The sequence below is a fragment of the Macaca nemestrina genome, chromosome 9 (assembly GCF_043159975.1).
Source record: "Macaca nemestrina isolate mMacNem1 chromosome 9, mMacNem.hap1, whole genome shotgun sequence".
NCBI classification, from domain to species: Eukaryota; Metazoa; Chordata; class Mammalia; order Primates; family Cercopithecidae; genus Macaca; species Macaca nemestrina.
The window spans coordinates 116727971-116733773 of NC_092133.1; the positions used below are offsets into that span (position 1 = coordinate 116727971).

General features: G+C 41.9%; 1 pseudogene; it reads left to right on the forward strand.

The window, feature by feature from the left end:
• The first annotated feature begins 3592 nt into the window (after window positions 1-3592).
• On the forward strand, window positions 3593-5427 carry LOC139356008 (protein FAM210B, mitochondrial pseudogene; annotated as a pseudogene).
• The last annotated feature ends 376 nt before the right edge of the window (window positions 5428-5803 follow it).

Here is a 5803-nt window from a genome sequence, read left to right on the forward strand (position 1 = left end):
TTTTGGCTGGCGCCCTCTATGTGTAAAACACTCTGATTGACAGACTGAGTCACACTGTTTCTCCCGATCAGCGATTTTTTTCTTTTTTTTTTTTTTTTAGCAGAGACGGGATTTCATCGTGTTAACCAGGATGGTCTCGATCTCCTGACCTCGTGATCCACCCGCCTTGGCCTCCCAAAGTGCTGGGATTACAGGCGTGAGCCACCACGCCCGGCCCCGATCAGCGATTTTAAAACCCTGGGCTCCCACCGAGTGCTGATCTTCTGGTCCAGTGGGAAGATGCAGCTGCACACCGGACTTCCAGCGCCAGGACCGTTTCCTCCCTTCGTGGCCGGGAGAAGTCAGTCTCCCACCAAAGGAGGTCAGAGAGCGTTGCCTGGATGTTTTAGGGAAAATGGAGATTTCAAAAGACTGTGAGACCCAGTATAGTTCATTGGTGTTTCATTCCAGTCCCGTCTCGCTGCTACCTGCCTGAGCTTCTGAGAACAGATGGGGGTACTATTGGCTAGCGCAGTGAAGTAAATACACGTATTTCATCTCACTTTTAAAGGAACCTCTACCATCTACCCTCTCTGAGGGCTGCTGGCTGTAAAGTATGAGCTCTATAACAAGACCTCATTTGCAAGCCAGGTCTTCTCTTCTCTCTTATAGCCTGCCTTGCCACCATAACCTGATTTTGCCATAACTTGTTTCTGGCCATGCTCTGAGCCCTCATTGTTCATGGCCTCTAGATGGTAGCTGTGCTGCTAAGCACTGTTGGAGGTTGGAGTCATCGCTTTGTGGTTCTCCCTTGTGCGCATCAATAACCCTGCATGCCATTTCTCCTATTAATCTGCATTTGGCCAGTCGATTTTTCAGTGAAACTTTAGACCACAAAGGGGAAGCATTCCCTTGTCCTCTATCATTTTGTGGCTGTGAGCAGAATACTAAAGCCTGCTCTTCCAGAAGCTGCAGCCAAAGGAACCCAGGACCAGAGCAGCTGGCAGAAGAGTACGAAATTCTTACCAGCCAGGCTGCTGGCCTCTGTGTGGAATCTGTTTGAGCAGATGGTGAAAATTGTTGCCTTTTCTTTCTCCATAAAATCTTGATGAGTGGAAGAAAAAGATTTGTGTGACTAGTCATACGTGTAGTGACTCTTGTGTAGTCTTTGGCATGAATAATCATGTTGTTTGATCCCTTTTCCTCCTAGAAATAGTCTCTCACTCTCTCGCTGTCTTTCTGGGTTGTGCTGTCATAAAGCAGGGCACCTCAGAATAGAACAGGGGTTCCGAACCCCTAGAAACCCAATTTCGAGCCACTTCTAAGAGTGGTTAGATTTATGGCTCTGATCAGACTGGTGTCTATTCAAGCAAACTTTACTATTTGTTCCACAAATAAAACCACATGAAGCTCCCCTCTGACCTTGTTTCATGTCCTTGAGAGCTTGGCTTTTAACCAAGTGGGAGCACTCTTGGTCGCCACCATCTGAGAAGCGTGATTTTTGGGTCACATCCAGTGGCCAGTCTAAAACTGGCTGGGGACCTCAGACATGTAAGATTTTAGGCAGCACATTTTTTGTTCCAAATGTGTCACGCTCTCAGGAGAGTTTGTCTTAAGAAGTCCTATCCCTATGGGGCTTATGTCACATCAACTCTTGTTGCCTAATTAGTACTGAAACAGTACACTTTCAGGAGGGCCTCCCTAGCATCGCAGATTAAGGTGTCCGTGACTGGCAGTCCCCCACTAACTTGTGGGTTACTGGAGGTACTGTGTGCAAAAACACCATCCTTAACCATCTGTGGCAACAAGAGCTCTTGCCATCTTAAGCCTATTTCTGAGAGTAAATTTTTTGAGGATCATTAGGGCTGCCTCATCTATGCTGTCTCCAGGAATATCTTTTGTTTATATGGTTAAAGTTATTTTAAACTGTAAAATTGCCTTGTGGGCTTTTCATGACCAGGCTTGTTGGACTGAGTCACGATTGAAATAAGTTCACCATTGGAAATTCTAATCATTAGTGGTTAGAAAACCGATCCTTTATGTTAGAAAGACTCCTAAATTTAGAAAAAGAGATCTTTTATTCTAAACAATTGCTTCATTTGTGTTTACGGAAAGATTAATTTAAAATAAATATTCATAGTAGTTTCATGGCTATACTTAGAAATTCTTTTGACAAAATTAAAGGGCGAAAATCTGGCCCAAAGCAAAGTTTAAAGTTGTCGTATGCTCCGAGTGCCTGCTGTGACTCTCCTGCAGAATTTGCAGTGCCAGCCACTCCACCTCGCAGTCCGGTTAAAATTCCAGACTTCCACTGCCATAGCCTGGGTTTGATTCCTGGTGGGGAATTAGTCACTTTGGTTGGATATTTGTGTGATTTTTATCTTTTGGGGAACCATTTGTTACCCATCCTTTTCCTTCCCATGGACATATATATATATATATATATTTTTTTTTTAACTTTTATTTCAGGTTCAGTGTGTGCATGTGCTGTTTTGCTACACGGGTGAATTGTATGTCACTGGGGTTTGGGGTACAAATGATTTCATCACCCAGGTAGTGAGCATAGGTAGTTTTTTAACCCTCACCATTCTCCTCCATTCCCTTTTCAAGTGGGTCCCAGGCAGTAACAAACGCTGGCGAGGATGTGGAGGACAGGGAACCCTTGGACACTGTTGGTGGGAATGTAGTTTACACTATGGAGAACAGTTTGCAGGTTCCTCAAAAAACAAAAAATTGAGCTAGCATGTGATTCAGCAATCCCACTGCTGGGTATACATCTAAAAGAAAGGAAACCAGTATATCAAAAAGATATCTGCACTCCTATGTTTGTTGCAAGACTGTTTACAATAGCTAAGATTTTAAAAGCAACCTAAGTGTCCATCAGCAGATGAATGAATAAAGAAAATGTGGTACTTAAACAAAACAGACTACTATTCAGCCTTAAAAAGAGTAAGAACCTGTCATTTGTAACAACATGGTTGGAACTGGAAATAAGTGAAATAAGCCAGGCACAGAAAGACAAACATCACATGTTCTCACTTATTTGTGGAATCTAAAAATCAAAACAACTGAACTCATGAACAGAGAGCATAGAAGGATGGTTACCAGAGACTGGGAATGGCAGTGGAGAGCTTGGGAGGTGGGCATGGTTAATGGGTTAAAAAGAAAAAAAGGAAAAAAAAAGCTCAGAAAAATAAATAGGACTTACTATTTGATAGCGCATCTGGGTGACTATAGTCAACAATAACTTAATCGTACATTTTAAAAAGACTTAAAGAGTGTGACCGAATTGTTTGTAACTCAAAGGATAAATGCTTGAGGGAATGGATACCCCATTTTCCACGATGTGCTTATTTCACATTGCACATCATCAACACATCTCATGAATCTTATAAATACATACACCTACTGTGCACCCACAAAAGTTTGAAAAATAATCAAATAAAAATAGTCTAATCATAATTTGCAAATACCAGCTGTTTTCTGTCACCACTAAATCAGTCTCCATTAAATACAAAATATACATAAAGTATGTATAAAGCTTATATATATTTGCTATTTCTGAATAAAATAAAATCAATCAATCAGCTACATCTTATACATTCTTACAGGGATGGAGGTATTTAAGAACTACCTCTACCAATCCTAGAAATGTTTCAACTCCTGTAGAAAAGATAGAACAGCTATCAGATTAATTTTCAAATTATACTAGAGAAACTTCAGAGAACAAATTTTGTGGCATCATACATCAAAATTAAACAATGACATCAGTGAGAATTACATACAATTAACTTAGGGACAGTTATGGATTGGTTTATGGTCTTGGATAGCCATTATTTCCACACAAGTAAAGCTCATGACTCAGTAATTATTTCCTCTTTCCTGAACAGATTTGGCCCTGGTCAGTTCGTGACCCAGAATTTTTTTTTCCAGGAAACAGCACTTATTCTGTCTATTGATCCACAGATAATAGACTCTGCTCACAGATTGAAATACAAACTACCCGCCTGATTTCTTTCTGCTGCCAGGACAATGGGCTCAGGTTTATGTTCACAACAGCCAATGAGTGCATAGAGGTCTGAGTATGGGCCTGCGATCCTGTGACTTTACTTCCCCCGAGAACTGCAACTGTCATCTCACCTGTGGATACAAGGACAGTACATATTTGATGACTTAAAGTTATTTTTTAATAACTTTGTCTTAGTTTCCAGTTACCAGAAAAATGACAACTTTCTACCAAGCATCTTCAAAGACATGAAAATGGGAGAGGCTCTGTTTTTCCATGATCCCTGGAGGCAGACAGGGGTTCACATGGAGAGAACAGGACATGCTGAGTCTGAGACATAGGAGACTGACAACAAAGCACATGTGTCTTACCGGATTCCGCGCTTCCCTGAGATCTGCCTCTGCTGAAAATCTGATTTTCAGTTAACCCCCTAAATTCCTGAGCCAAACTATTAGTGAATTGTAAATAGATGGGACCACACAAAGACCTTGAGAAGGAGGTGTCAACAGGTTACAGTGCAGAGAACTTAAAGACAAATATTAAAAAGGAAAATAGGGACAAAATAGTGTGCTTCAATGCAAATTAACATTAAACTGTGGCTCATATATAGTCTAGGAAATGTATTTTAAGATCATTTACCCCATAGAGATAGACATGCTAAATTAAATAATATTCATAGAAGAAACAGAACATTTATTAAAGATTTGTTTTCCACACAAGAGAGCACCAAGTTTATATTGTCCAAAAGAAAATTTTACTCATGAACTAATTAATACACCAATACCGCTTAAATGATTTAAAAGTTACAAAGTAACCAATCTTCCCAATAGTTTTTAGGAAGGATATGTAAAAGTGATACGGGCAGCGCCTAGCTGCGCGACACGGCCGTGTTGCTGGCGGGGCGGGGCCGGGCAGGCAGAGTGGGCGCCCGGGTCCGGCCTTTTGCCACCTGGCTCCTGGGCGCGGCCACCCCCTGCGCCCTGCCGCCCCTGACCCTGGTCCTGCTCCCGCCCAGGCCAGATGCCCAGCTGCTCCGCCAGCAGCCGTGACCTCAGCCAGGCCACGGAGACAACAGGCAGTAGGGTCAGCCGCACAGAGGAGAAAAAGCAAAGCAAGTCACAGCAACTGAAGAAGATTTTTCAAGAATATGGCACTGTTGGCGTGTCGTTGTACACTGGAATCTCATTAATCTCCTTGGGCATATTTTACATGGTTGTGTCAAGTGGTGTGGACATGTCTGCAGTCCCGCTGAAACTCGGATTTAAAGAGTCCCTGGTACAGTCAAATATGGCAGCAGGTACAAGTACCTTTGTGGTGGGCTATGCAATCCACAAGCTGTTTGTGCCAGTGAGAATCGGCATTACCTTAGTCTCTGTGCCCTTGATAGTCAGATAGTTTTGCAAAGTGGGATTTTTTTTAAACCTCCAGCTGCAAAACCTTAATGAACCCTTCAGTCGTAGGCACCGAAACCCTATTTCTTCTAAATTACACAATTTGGATTGGTTTTAGGGTTGTAGGATTTCTTTTGGAGGGGTAGGGGGCTAATTGCTATGTTCTCATGGATACATTTTGCCAGTAAAATTCAGGCTTTTGAACAATTTTAATTTTTTGCTTCATAGATTTTGTGAATGCTATTCATTATAGGACTTGTATATATAATCTAAAATGTCAGGAAGATACCACAGATGGGTTAACATCTCAAGACAAAATAGTCTGCAAATGTGCCTTCTGGGAGATTTTTGGCAAGGGTCTGTCTGTAAAAGTTCCAGGGCGTTAATCTTGGCTCAGGTTCCTAAAAAGCAATGATTAATTTAACTG